This window comes from Ambystoma mexicanum, chromosome 2q (assembly GCF_040938575.1).
Source record: "Ambystoma mexicanum isolate Mex_15411 chromosome 2q, UKY_AmexF1_1, whole genome shotgun sequence".
NCBI lineage: Eukaryota > Metazoa > Chordata > Amphibia > Caudata > Ambystomatidae > Ambystoma > Ambystoma mexicanum.
Window position 1 is genome coordinate 1,236,797,553 of NC_090924.1, and position 14,394 is coordinate 1,236,811,946.

The window sequence follows — 14,394 nt, forward strand, 5'->3', positions numbered from 1 at the left end:
CTAGGTTTACTGATTGTCTAGTTTCTGTGTTGATACCATGGCTGGTTCTAGCAGATTAAATTGGCTAAGTACCCCAGGTTCGATGAGCATTGTCCCCTAGTTAGTGGTGTTATATTATCCCTAACCAGCTCCTTGCTATGTATTTACTGTCACTGGTCCATTGGGTGGTATTATCTTCTTTTCCCTTTCCTGACTGTCCAGTTTCAGGGGTTGAAGCTGGCCTCTATCCAAGTTTGACCTCAGTACACCCAGGGGCCAAGTGTGTACCTGGACAGGAGCATAATCTGATAATGCTATGCGCTCAATTTGAGATTTAAGGAGTACATTAGACATGGATTTGGAAAGGAATATATAGTCTATTCTAGAAAAGGAGTTGTGAGCATTAGAATGAAAGGTGAACTCTGAATCAGAGGGGTCGGTGATACGCCATGAGTCAATGAGGCCCAGTTCTAATGCAAAATTTAGAAATTGTTTATGGGATCTGGTTCTTCTTGAAACATACACTAGATTTCATATCAAGGAAGGGATCTATAATCTAGTTCCAGTCTCCACAAACCATTAGATTCTGTGGATTGGAGTGAATGATGTAGTTTCTTAATTGTAACCGAAATGGGGGATCAGGAGAGGTAGGACCATAAACATTGAAAATATAATGTTTTGTGCATTCAATCAAAATCTTAACCAGCACCCACCTTCCCATATCATCATAGTCAGTGTCAAGAACCTTGCACTTGAGAGCTTTGTTAATAAGTATAATTAACCCATTTGTTTTGCCATACGCAGCACTGGAGCAGAGTTGGTCTACCAAAAGACACTTACATTTGGCAGCTTCAACTTGTGACAGGTGCATTTCTTGGATACATGCGATGAAGGTTTAGTCCTATTAAGCTGGGATAACACGTTTTGTCTTTTGATAGGGATACGTAACCTTTTAACATTTCAGGATGTTAAATTAAGTGGCATGCTTTAGATTAAGAAAGGCATACAACAAAAACTGATAATTCACACTTTAAAATATGTATGGTAAATGATTACAGATTGTCTAATCATAGAAATACAGATTTCCCTGCACTGTAATAAGATAGAAGGAAACAAACATGAGTATCTTCAATAAGCAATAATAAAGAGAAATAACTGAAATAATTGTGGCTAACAGGAAACATCCACTCCACTAGGAAGTGGGGAGGAACGATAGTTGAGGGGCAACTTGTTTGTCTTGAAAGCAAGGGAACGCTGCGCAACACAGGTTTAAATCCCGATCCCACGCTTAAAAACCACTTGACTTCCCAACAAGAATGCACCCTACACTCTCATAGGTCTTCATGCTCCAGGAGGCAATCTGCCACACTCGATATGGAAGATACTAAACAGCACTACATGTCCCAAAATACACTCTACCTAAATCAAGATCTAGTCTCCCCAACAGCATTATTTATCTCAAAGGCATTTGGCTCACTCAGCACATATTCAATCAACGGGCAGGAGTGCCTTAATGCAATGTGCTTAGCTCATTATAAAAGCTCAATAGGGCATCTTCCCCAGAAAGCATTTTGCATCACTTACTACAAAGGCCTTAACAGGAAGACATATCTCAGAACTTACTCTGACTCCCAGCACAACTGTGGCCCCCACACTAGCACATGAGTCCGTGTATTCCACCTCATGAAATTTTGAACCCTCATCCAATTGCTTTTCATTACTTAGAATAAACTCTCTTAAGCCACAGAACCCTGCAGAGCTACAACATTTAATATGCACTATGTGCCAACAAAAACAGATGCTATCACATGACTGACTTCACAGGAAAGAACTCTGCTTTTGTCCGGGAAAAAGGCTACACAGAAATTCACTTCCCAGTATTTAATTGAGTCATATCCTGCGCCAAAACCCCGCATAAAAACATACCCGAGAAATGTGATCCTTCCCGACAGACTTCATGGAAAGAATAATCTGCGTCACAAATGAATGGTTTTGTGTACTAAGTCACTAATGCTACCTGTGCTTTGCCCAATGGTGGAGAATGGGATATTCTGGGGGCAAGAGGCAGCCACCGGCCCACCGATGCAACTCCCTGGAGCTGGTAAATAGAGGATTTTCAGTGCTCTTCTAGTCTTCCCGTGGGTAACCTTAGGGGTCAGCAGCATTTTCGCTCAGAGAGGACTGCATTCCTCCTCAAGCAGAAGTGAACTAGAAATTCCAGCGACTTTCATGACTACCACAGAAACATGTGCTCAAGAGGAGGCAAGTAGGTGAATGAAGTGAATTAACTATTGGGTGCCGTCCAGCAATGGAGTCGGAACAGAAACTTAGTGCAAGTAAAACCTGCCATGGCAAGCAATGTTCCCTCTAAGCCATGCACGTGTGCGCTTGCCCAGCTTCCTTCTGGGTGCTGCTCAAAAGAGTTTTCGCAGCGCACACAGACAATTCCCACCTTCTCAAAAATGAATAAGGCATGAGGAGCCACAACAGCCACAACAGTTAACTGACATTTGTTACTATCTATATCTACTAACTATACTAACTATTCCCATCCAGCCTATTTACATCACCCTCCTATGCAAGCGTGACCTTAAAGACCTACAAATAGAATACACCTCGAAGAGGTTGAAACAAATCTGAAAAAGTGGCTCCATGAACAGATTCAACTAAGAAATGCCTGCAGACAATAACCTTCCCTCCCCATCCATGACTCCAATGCTTGACCCTACCACCTTTATCCTTATTAATCTAACTTCCGCCCTAGGCCACATTTAGATATTACATGACAACCTTGATTCTGCCTTTGTTGGCTCTGGAAAGGGTAACCAGAAGTGTGCCTACACTTGTTTTATGTTTGTTGTAATTTGTCACCCACACTATGTAGCCCAACTGTCAGCTCAAATATTGAATACTGATTGTAAGAAAGCAGGCTACTTAGATGTGTAACCTCATTCCTATTCTGGGTACATATATCCATGCTCTAACTGGCCTATAGGGCAAGAGGCCCGTGGCCAACCAAAAACGGAAAATGCTGGTGTGGCCCAGTGTTTTAGTCAATGTGGGCTTCTCGAATGTGGGCCACTTTGATGAGCTACTTCCCTATGCGGTTAGTAGTTTTGGCCAGTGTTGCTGAATACACATTCTTTAAAATGCACAATTTACATCACATTTTATTTTTTTAAACTACCCCCCGCCCCCTCTTTGGTCCTATTCAAACAGTGTCAAAAAGGAATGAATAGCCATTTGCAACTGTGGGCCACTTTTTCATTGGTGCACGAGTCAATTTTATGGCCCAGTCTGACCCTGCATATATCAAACAAGCGCTTTGAAAATGTATTTGCCCTCTAATGCTCTACAGTATCTCCAATTTTAGCATTGCTAACATTACCCTATAAGTGGAGAGCAACATTGACATATCATTTATATGGCCTGCCAGAGAAAACGGGCATGGTCTATGTCTGGCACTACTCATACACAGTATTAGGGTAATGGATATTCAGACACCTAGAATGCTTCCTAGATCCTTTTCAAGTTTTCAGAGTTCCATTGGGAAAAGACCTTATCAAATTATTGTGTAACTCTGCTATCCAAAAAAGGTTTCACTGAGCACTTGTATAATCCTCCCCAACAATGTTATAATGGCATAGATAAAGATTCATGACATTTTCTTTAAAACAGGACTCCAATTTAGGTGCTCTACCACCACAACCTTGCTTCAAATCCAGGGATTTCTAGGGGGAATCTAGCAGTAAGGTATAATCCTAACCAACAAGGCAGGGAGGAGCAATTGCCACTGTGGTTCTGTCCTTGGCTCCTACAACAAAGCAGCGCAAGCAAAGTCAGCACAGCTGGTGAGTCGGGGAGACTGATAGCAGACCAGGATTGAGGTTGGAAGCCCGTGGCTGAAATGTTCAAGGCAGAAATGACTAAAAGTTATTTTTCCAAAAACATTTGGTCTTTTCTCCCCTGAGCATTGCAGCCACGTGCTTCCAACCCCACCCACACCCCCACCCCCTACTTACCTTGTGGCGACACACTTCGCTGTGTTCCGCCGACTCGCTGTGTCCCTTGCAACGCTTGTTCCCTTTCACTTCCTTGATCAGGAACCGCAGCAGCAGGGTCATTTCCATTTTTTTAATTTTTTGAAACTTTGCACAGGATCAGCTGGGGGGACACCCCGCATGCCCCAAGATAGATTCCATATACAGAGTGGTCCGGCACCACGTGAGTGCTCATTCGAAGGTCACTGTTAGGTATCCAACTGAGAGTTTAAAATTATGAACTGTGAAATCAAAGTGGTCCTGCAACGGGTCAAGCAAAACCTTGTTCACATTTGAAAGGCTTTGATAGCTAGTACGAACTGCAATCGGTCCGTGCCTGGCTGAGGGAGACTAATTGTGAAGAAGGGATCTGAGCCCGGCAGAGGGGAAACCGGGGTAAACCGTAAGTCTCCCGAGAAAAGATATTCTATAGGCATTGGAGAGAAGGATCTGAGCCTGAAAGAGGAGGATCCAAAGTAAAGATGGTGATATAAAGGGATCTGAAGCCCAGCTGAGGGGGATCCAGGGTGAACACTTCTTTCTTTTTCATGAACATTACTCCACACTATTTGTACTTTGCTGTAAGTATTAGCAATAGTTTTGTTTTAGTATAGTACCTTTTATGTTGATGACTCCACTAGGACTGCATTATTATTAGCTTGCTCCCATCTGTAGATTTGGGATTAGATACGCATTTATCACACCTCCGATAAAGTTCAATAAACACCCTTGAACTGTGGTCACTTGTGTCTGTCTTACTTCGATACCGTGCCTTCCTTACACCAGCCTTTAAAATGCAGAAATATCACATAGAACCGACTAATCCTAGTCGGACACTATTTAGATCAGCCAGTATACCGGGGTAGGCTAGAGTCAAAGGCCTGTTAGGAAACGTGGCCCAGAGGCTATTAGAAGCCAGGTCTTAAGAGAAGAGTTGCTGAGTTGACGAACAACCAGTTGAGGGCTCTATCCCAGACCCTGGTGGGAGTTGGAAGGCCGAAGCCCTAAGCTAAAGAAGCTTGCAGCAGTTTGAGAATCAAGGTGTGGGGGGTATGACATAATACTAATAAGCAACCAACAATGGGGAAGGATTTCTAAGAATATCCCAAAAGGGTACAAGAGGCTCGGCCCAATGGCAGTGTTAGGCCAACCCACCAACCAGGAGACGAGGCAGCAGCAGGGTCGCCCGAGAAATGCAAAGACAACAGCCAAGACATAGTAGTGTGATGGGGCAAAACTCCAAATCCCTCTGAGTGACTTTTGGAATAAAGCCACTGGCGGATGTTGCTCAGGAGATTGAGAATTGGAATTGCAATTGGACTCAGGACATTTGGTCCTCATTGAGCAGGCTTCCACAGAGTTTCTTTCATCCCATACACCCTACACCATAGCATTAGAAAAATATTCTCGGGTTAGCCAATAGAAATGTCCCAAACTCTCCTCCTTGAAGTGGAAAATAAAAAGGAAAAGTTGACATTCATTCCCTTGTTTCGTATATACCGTGGTGGCCACCCTTGACACTTGTCTAGAGTGTGCTGTACTCTTCAAAGCAATCATGGAATGGTCATACTTTATAACACTGGAAAAAAAGAAAAAAGTGACCACGATCCAGGCAAAGAAGCAGGTATTCTTTCGGGGAGAGTGCCATCAATGATATGTTAAGTTGCTCTGATGCTCATTAAACACTCACTGGCCTTCATTACAAGTTAGCCGGTCCGGATTTAACAGTGCCGGTAAAACCGTACCGGCACCGTTTTCCGGACCGGCTAACTACAACTTCTGTGGCTGTGTGGTGTTGCACCCACAAGGTCTGACCTGGCAGGTGTAACGCCAGCGGCCGCAGACAGACGTGGAAACACTGGCACCATTACCGCATGGTGCCGGTGTTTCCACGACCCCCATTCTCGTGGAGTCCTGTGGGACTGCAGGGGAATGGGTAGTAACGGAATGCCGGCTCCGGAATTACCGGACCACTGGGGCTGTAATGCCAAGTCTGGCAAGTCCAGAGCCGGTAAATCCCTACGGGTCCGGTGGCAGCCTGCTGGTCTTACCGGCACGGCTACCGCCAGACTCGTAATGAGGCCCAGTCTGTATTTCATAAGAGGAAATATCCACAACACAGCTTGGTGTGCATGAGAGTGTGTAACAGCAGAGAGAGGTGGCATTTTCTGTCTGTAGTTTTGGGCACATTGTGTATTCTGGATTTAATGATTTGGACAGTATTTCTTGATCATATACATACATTGCAGTTCGCGTTCAAGGTGCACTGATAGGACTCTATGGGGGCATGTGCGGTGTCTGGTCTCAAACCTCATCTCACATGAGTTCACCCCATTTGCTCCTGACTCCTCGCAGGGGGCATACAATCAGGGTTGCGCATGCGTTCCTTCTCTGTTGTGTTAGGGTGACAGTCAAGTGACAAGAAAAATGAATGCCTGGTACCGAGTAATACACTAATGCGCACTGCCTTGAATATTTTACGTGCATTCGCAAACCTTTGCATATTTTGCAAACACAGATGCATTGTTTCAGAGGCTGATTTATTAGAAGTGTAGAGCAATTATTAGAAAAACGGACCAACAGGTTCCGCATGATTTAGCTAGCCCGAGTAAAATACAAAGCAAGCCTTTTTAGTGCGAAACCATGTGCTTTTTTTTCCCTTCCTCTGACGTGCGCTCTATCATAATTTTTGGAGACCGCTGTTGTTGCAAACACATCGGGAAACAATGGATGGCATTTGGAACGTTTTGAACAGCAGAAATTGGTTTGACATATGTACACTGCAGAACAGCGCATAATTCTCCCACAGAAGCAATTTTCTGGTGGAAAGGTTTATGAACTTCAGCTGAAAGATGTGCTCACATGGGAAAGCTAAGAGAAGCAAACGCAAAACCACCTTACCCAAGACAGCAACTTAGTCCAGGGATTTTTGAGCAGACTGCAGAAGTCCTACTGCTGTGTACTGATAGCATTTGAAATACGACGAACACAAAAATATTCTAAATATTCTAACCATGTCTGAGCAAATGTCCTATGCAAGTAAGTAAATTTGATGCTCGTTGCGTCAGGGGTCGTTTTTCTTTTTACCCACTCATTGGCTGGCCATGACCACTCCCTGTCCAAAACACTTACTCCTGCGATCTCTTTGAGCTAGCTCTACTAAGCAGTAACATAAAACCTTGCACTCCATAAGTCATACTTTCCTGGTACACCCCTCAATCACTTGGAACCAGGGTCCATCCTCGATCACCCCTCAATCAACTTTAAAGTCATGTCAAACATTATTTCACAGCGTGTTTCCTTTAACTAAACATTGGCCCTCATTACGAGTCTGGCGGCACCCAACCGGTGCTCCCAGCGGGTTGCTGCCAGACTCGTAACACTTTACCGGCGCCTGACTTCCTAGTGTCACCGGGACATTACAAGTCCCGGCGGATCAGGGGGGTCAGGCGCTGGGAAATGTTGTTCCCCACTCCCATGGAGTCCCGAAGGACTCCATGGGAGTAGGGAGATGGAAGCACCAGCACTGTTGCTAACGGCGCCGGTGCTTCTGTGAAAACTCTGTGGGTGGTTGCCATTGCGCCTGGCAGATTTTACTGTGGTGGTCTCGAAAGGGTGCAGGTACGGCATGACCGGCACTCTTATTTCCAGACTGCCACCGCTGTAATGAGGCCCATTGACTTATTTTATGATGCACACATCTGGTGGTCTAGGTGCTACATTTCATGCTATGGGTGCCTGGACTATGGAGGAAAAGGAAAATGGATCAAGGGGTAGACTGGTAATCTTGGGACTGGCAAGCCTGGAAGTAACGAGTGGCAACATCATGATGAGACTGTGTACAAGACGAACATGCTTAGAAACATTCAGGAAGTTCTGGTGCAGAGTAATAGCCAGAGGTTCCATAGGAACATTTATATGGCACATGTGTACCTAGTACATATCTATTAACAATGACTGTGCTGCAATGTATAAGGTCATTTGGGGGAGTGCCAAATGTCAATACGGTAATAATAGTCTGAATGAAGGTATTTTTTTTTCCATACAGACTTAAACATGTCTTCCATTCCAGTGAATGTGTGCACAGTAGATATACTGAAAAAAACCTGAGCCTCTTGACTGGACGGACATGGGGAAATGGCTGAGCAAATGTTATTAAATGTCCTAGTTATCCTAGTTTGACTATCACTCAGCATACAGAATATTCCCACACACTCCCATACAGTATTGTCCTTGTGAACAATGCAATCTGACCTATTTTGTTCAATGGCTGGATAGTCCTACCATAGTTTTGTCAACGGAAGGTAGTCGAGAGGATTCTCTTTGAAATTAAGACCACCTCCCAACACACACGTCTGGATTGGAAGCAGTATCTTCTTTATAATATCCGTTCACCTTAAGCTCCCCTCTCCCACTCATTCTCAAAACACTAAAACACTTACTGCCGAGAGTTACTGATTTTGGACCAAGTGTACTTTCAAGTGTACTTTGCACTGCACTGCAGCTCAAGCACTACTCAATAGCTTTCCTGGAAAGCGTGCATCAATGCCAGGGAACCTCAGGGTGACCACCCTCCCATAGCATGGTAGCACTTCAAAAAGCAAGGGATTTGCCTGATAGACCTTCTGCTGATGTGGCCATGGTGTGAGAGTTTCCAAGTGCCTCCTCTACTGCCTGTTCACATATTTGCCCAGACCCGTTCTGTTGATGGAACTGGTCTCTAAACGCCGGATATCAACAGCTTCTAACAATAAGCAGGAAATGCCTTGCAAACATGTCACTTTCATCCATACATTGTTTGGCGAGAAAAGGAAGAGACTTCAAAAGGTGAAGGAGAATATCCTCACAATGGTCAGGAAAATCCCAGCGCCTCTGAAGTAAAACAAAGTCCTTGTTATAGCCCAGTAAATGTTGCTGTGGTATGGTGTGTCTCTTTCCTGTCTCATCCCCTATTGTAAACCTTTACATTTTCCTTTGGTAGCTGAATATTTTGAGATGGGGGCAGAGTACTGTGCATTCCTGTATTTGTTTATTTGCATTTGTATAGCTCACTTACAGCCCAGAGGCATCAAGGCGCTGTTACATGAAAGTTTTAAATTAAGTGGTTCACTGTAAGGTCTCCTGGTTACAGGTACATTGGTATGCATAAATATGTGCATTCAAAATTACAACATTGAGCATTTGAGAGTATTCAGACAAAAAGCTTGGTTTTGAGAGCTTTGCGGGATGCATGGTGGGACTCAATGGTTCTTAAGTGCGTGGGAAGGGCATTCCAGAGGGAGGTGGCCACAGTGGGAAAACTAGATCCTCCAGCGTGGATCCTTTTAGTGTTGGGCGTGAGAATCGTGTTGCAATACCCCTTCCTAAAACGTCTGGTGGCGGTGTGTTTAACAATATTTTGGACAAGATATGGGGGTGCAAGATCATGGAGGCATTTGTGTGCGAGAGAGAGAGGGTTTTGAATACAATTCTCTCCTTGACAGGGATCCAATGAGTCTGCCTTCTGATTTCGGAGATGTGATCTTTCTTGGAAGTACCAGTGGCTGCCCTGAGGGTGTTGTTTTGAACCAGTTGGAGTTTGGCCAGGTTTTTGCCAGAGGTCCCTACGAGGAGAGAATTGCAATAATGAAGCCTTGATCCAATCATTGCCCTAGCAATGGTAAGACAGTTCTCCCGTGATAGAAATGGTCTGGCTGCGTTAAGAATTTTGGAATAATAGGATGAAGAGGAGGCAATGGCATTCACTTGTCTGTCCATGGTAAGATCCAAGTCTAAGTAAACTCCAAGTGTCTTGACGTTGTAGGATACCTTGATAGGAATATTATCAATAGTGAAGGAGGTGTATTGCTGATCAAGGTTACCCAGTGTGGTGGGTGAACCGATGAGCAGGAGTTCTGTTTTTTCACTATTGAGGCATAGCCAGTTGTCCACCATCCAAGATTGGATAGTGGAGTAGCTGGAGGTGAGATTGGTCATATCTGTCTCATAATCACCAATGAGTGGGATTAGCACCTGTGTGTCATCGCATAGTTAGTATACGAGATGCCCATGGAGTCAAGGATGCTAAAAAGAGGCCTCGTGAAGAGGTTGTATAGCGTGGGTGCTATGCATGATCCTTGTGGAACTCCACATTTGATGTGGCTTGGAGTGGCACAGGCGGAGTCTGAGAAGACTTTCATGGCCCTCTCTTGGAGAAAGGAAGTGATCCAATCACACGCTTTAGGGGAGAAGTTGGCCGCAGTTGCGAGATGGTGACAGAGGGTCTCGTGATCAACCTTTCTTCCCATTTTTGAAGATTCAATTAATTTCTTGTTGACATTGGAAGGGTTTGATACTGTATAGGTGTACAGTACTGTGTGTTATTGAGTTCTTGCCTTTTGTGATGGACCATGACAATAACAAGCTGCATATTTCTTTGGTTTAGTCACACCTCAATTGTCCCCATTGGCCATTGTCTTGAAGGAGGCATTGCAATTGGATGACAGGGAAAGGGCCAGGGGTTAAACCAACCTGACTATGAGCATAATGGTAGAGTGGTGTTAGGCAGAATTACATGCAGTACCCTTTGGGAACACTGCACACAATTAAGACTACAGGTGTAAGTGCAATCTCACCTTTGGTACAAGCCTGTACTACACAGTTATGTGGTAGCAGTGGCTGAGCAGCCAGACTTATCTCAAGAGGGATGTGAGCAGTACAAGATGTTACACAAAGGACTTGCAATCACAGTAGTTCAAGCAAACACTCACACAATGTTTCTTGGTAAAAGAATATACATTTATTTACACATTTAGTTAGAAAACATTCCACTAGTAAGAAGCAGCTCAATGTCACACTATAATACACTGCAGTACACAACCAATAATATGTTTCTGAACAAGTTAGGTTCCCCTCAAGTGAGAGCAAAATGGCACTTCAGTAACTTTCAAAAGGAGTAGAAAGAACAGGTTATAAGAATCAAAATACAATTACTTTCAGAGGCAGGGCAAATAGTTTCAGTTCACTAGAAGAGGCAATTAAATTCAATAGGCCTGGGCCAAAGTCAATGGTTCAGTGTCTTGGATAGGATAGCACAGTTCTGGCAGTAAACGGTTAAGTCTTTGCCAATGTTCTTAGAAGTAGTTTGCCAGAAAAAGATATATATGTCTGTTTAGGAGCAAACAAGACTCCAAAGTTGGGAAAGTTTCACAAACTTTCACCGCGGCAGAAACGATTTCCACACTGCATTTGCACAGTACCTTATGAATGAAGAAAAGCTGTAGCTTTGGCAGTTGTTCCTGGCAGTTCCTGCAGATCAAGTTGTTCCTGAGCTTTAGTCGTGGGGACAAGAAGGAGGATATCGGGAGGTTCCTGCACTGCCCAGGGAAGAAGCCGCAAACTTGGCTAAACATCGGTTTTAAGGTGTGAGTGCCTTAAAGTCCACAAACTGGTATCCTTCTCACTGGCTATCCGGTTTTCAACAGCACTCTGAAGAAAATTCGACCAGTATGGAGACGGTGTCCAGGTGGCTTGCGAGTTGGTTGTTCCCACCAGCTGAAGGGAAGAAGTCGTCCTTTAAGGGGCTTCTCTGTCGAGGGAGTTTCAGGCAGTTCGGATCTGCAGCAGGGCTTCACCGGGCAAACCAACGGTCCAGGAGTTGCAGCAGTCGTCTTCCTTCAGCTCGTTTTCAGTTCTTTCATTCCAGTGGTTGACTCTGCCTTCCAAGTCCCAGAGACCAGCTTTTAAACAGTTTTCTCCCATTCATTCTAGCCTAGCTGCCATTCACCCAGCAGGGTGGTTGTCCTTGCTGGACAGTCAGCCAGCCAATCATGCCAGAGTGCATTCAGTTCTCCTCAGTGACTAAGCACAGGGAGTTTTGGGCACCTCCCTCACATCCTGTCCACCCCAGACACTCAGGCACCAGAGGAGGGCTTCAGCACTGAAGTCCGCCAAAGGGCATCAAACAAAGGGACCAAACCTGGTTTGGCGCACAGAGATAAACACTAGAAGGTCCTTTCCTAAAACAAACTGCAAAAAAAGATGACCAGAGTCTGTTTTTACAGAGGGGTCTTGGGCGCCATATTGAAAAACATGGCTGACCCGATTTATAGCTACCGGTGTTCGCGTTTGCAAAAAATCATGGTCCTTTGTTGTAAAACCGCTGCCACCAGCCAATTCAAGAGGAAAGGGTAACATTTTGAAAGGGGCCCCTATGGGTCTCTTACGTCTATGGAAACAAGGCGAGTCACCACACACGATAGATACGCCAGACACGAGGTTGTATTCCCAAAGCTAGGGTTTATTGCAAAGCAAAAGTCTCAGTTGGCCAACCAGTCTCACGCCCCTCGACGTGTATCTCTAGACCTCGAGGGACGCAAGAGAGTGAATTACGTACATCAGTTACATATATACAAAATGCATATCAAACAATCAACTATGACATGTTTAACACCCGCCTTTATTGGGTTTCTTTCAACTTGGTGTGATGATGGACATTTTCGACAACTATGACACCTTCAAACATCTATTCTAGTAACAATTTGCAATTTGTGAGTGCAGAGGCATCTTTCAGTTGTTGAACAGAACACAACGCTTCTGTTCTTGGAAGAGAGCTACACACGGGGGGAGAGAATGAGATGAGCAGCCACTCAAGACATTTTCGTAAGGAACTTTTAATAATATTTAGTTCATAAAAATCTGTCTAATTTGGCTTATAATCAAGCCTTCATGCCCATAAAAGAATTAAATTACACTAAATTGAAAGAGAATGGGTGATCTATGAAAACGGTACATTGTTACGAACAGGTAATGTCAAAGTGAATAGATGGTTCGCATTTTTTAACCGTTCTAATATGGCCGCCGTGTAAATCGATGTAGAAACAGAGGAAGGATGACCCCTGTAACCATGGTTATGCTATACACTACATGGAGGATCCCAGCGACGGCCCATTACTGTGCGATAAGTTGGGAAGCTGTCCACTAGTAAACAGGACCGCACTTTGTTTTCACGTTAGAGAGATAAACATATATAAAAAAGAAGGAGAATACAACATACCATATAAAAAAACGCGTATGAAAAATTCAATGTTAAATATACAATTAGATTGGAAATCTTTTTTCTGCATTGTTTTTTATATAGGGATTTACCCGGGACTTATTGAAAAAGATGGGTAAGGATTTTCTATTCACCTATTTTGCCCACACACTTGCACTTATTGCTAAGTGTCGAATGGAAGATGCCTTCAATCCACTAGGAATAATATACTGTAGACTTTAATACATGATATAACAGATTGAAAGTAATAAATGAGAACTCATGTTAAATGAGGATGCTTGAACTGAAACTATAAATAATCAAATTTTTGGACTTATTCAAGATTCATTATTCTAAAACAATTCTTCTTTGTTTCTCTGTTTGTTATTTTATATTTATTATTTTTTGTCTCTTTTTATTCTCATTTATTATTATTATTTATTTCTTTTTGTATGTATTGTGATTTGGGTGTGCACACTGACCTAACAAATGTATTGCGGTGAAATGCAATTGTAATGTCCATTATTCACCTCTCACATACATGTAAATTAATCTCATAAAACCCTCCATTTTTCCTGAACCATTTTGGGTACAATATATGAACACTGAAAAATAATTATGTAAATAGAATATGATGTGTATCCTGTAAATGCCCTATTTTGTTTTGAGAAAGGCTCTTGGGTAGCCGAAACACGTGTAAACAAGTAATAAAGGGCTTTCTTTTGAGGTTTGTACCAGACAAGTGTGGCGCAATTCTTGAGTGGCTGCTCATCTCATTCTTGTGACCAACCAAGGAGGTAGGGGATTGGTTCCTCTAACAAGTGCCACACAGGATGCGACACGGCTGAAAAGCCAACAAAAGTTAATCTAGGTCACCAACAGAAGAGGTTGTACCGACAAATATCCCGAAATAACAATCTGTACATACGGGGGGAGAATTGCATTCCAGACCTTGCTATCTATGAGGTGCTATTCGTGTCCTGGGAGCCGACACACTCTAACGGGGCTCAGCAAAGGGTGGGCGTAAGAAGAGCATAATTCAAGCCTTTAGCTGCATTATTCTAACATATTCTACCATATAACGAGACTGGCTGGCAGCTGCGAAATGATTAAATGCCCTGCAGCTCTGCTTCAAGGCTACATTCGGGAGGGAGCCGGGCATTCTTCCTGGCGCTGCCTACGTTGTGTTTCAACAAACATTTGTTATCCTCGCGGCCCTGCGGCCTTGTCCTTTTACGTGCAGACAACAATGTTTTACAGTCGAGTAGTGTAAGCAGAAAATATACTGCACTGCGAAACAATAAGAACAGAAAGCAATGAGCAATGGTTAGAAAACAAAATGGCGATTCTTGTTACATCAAA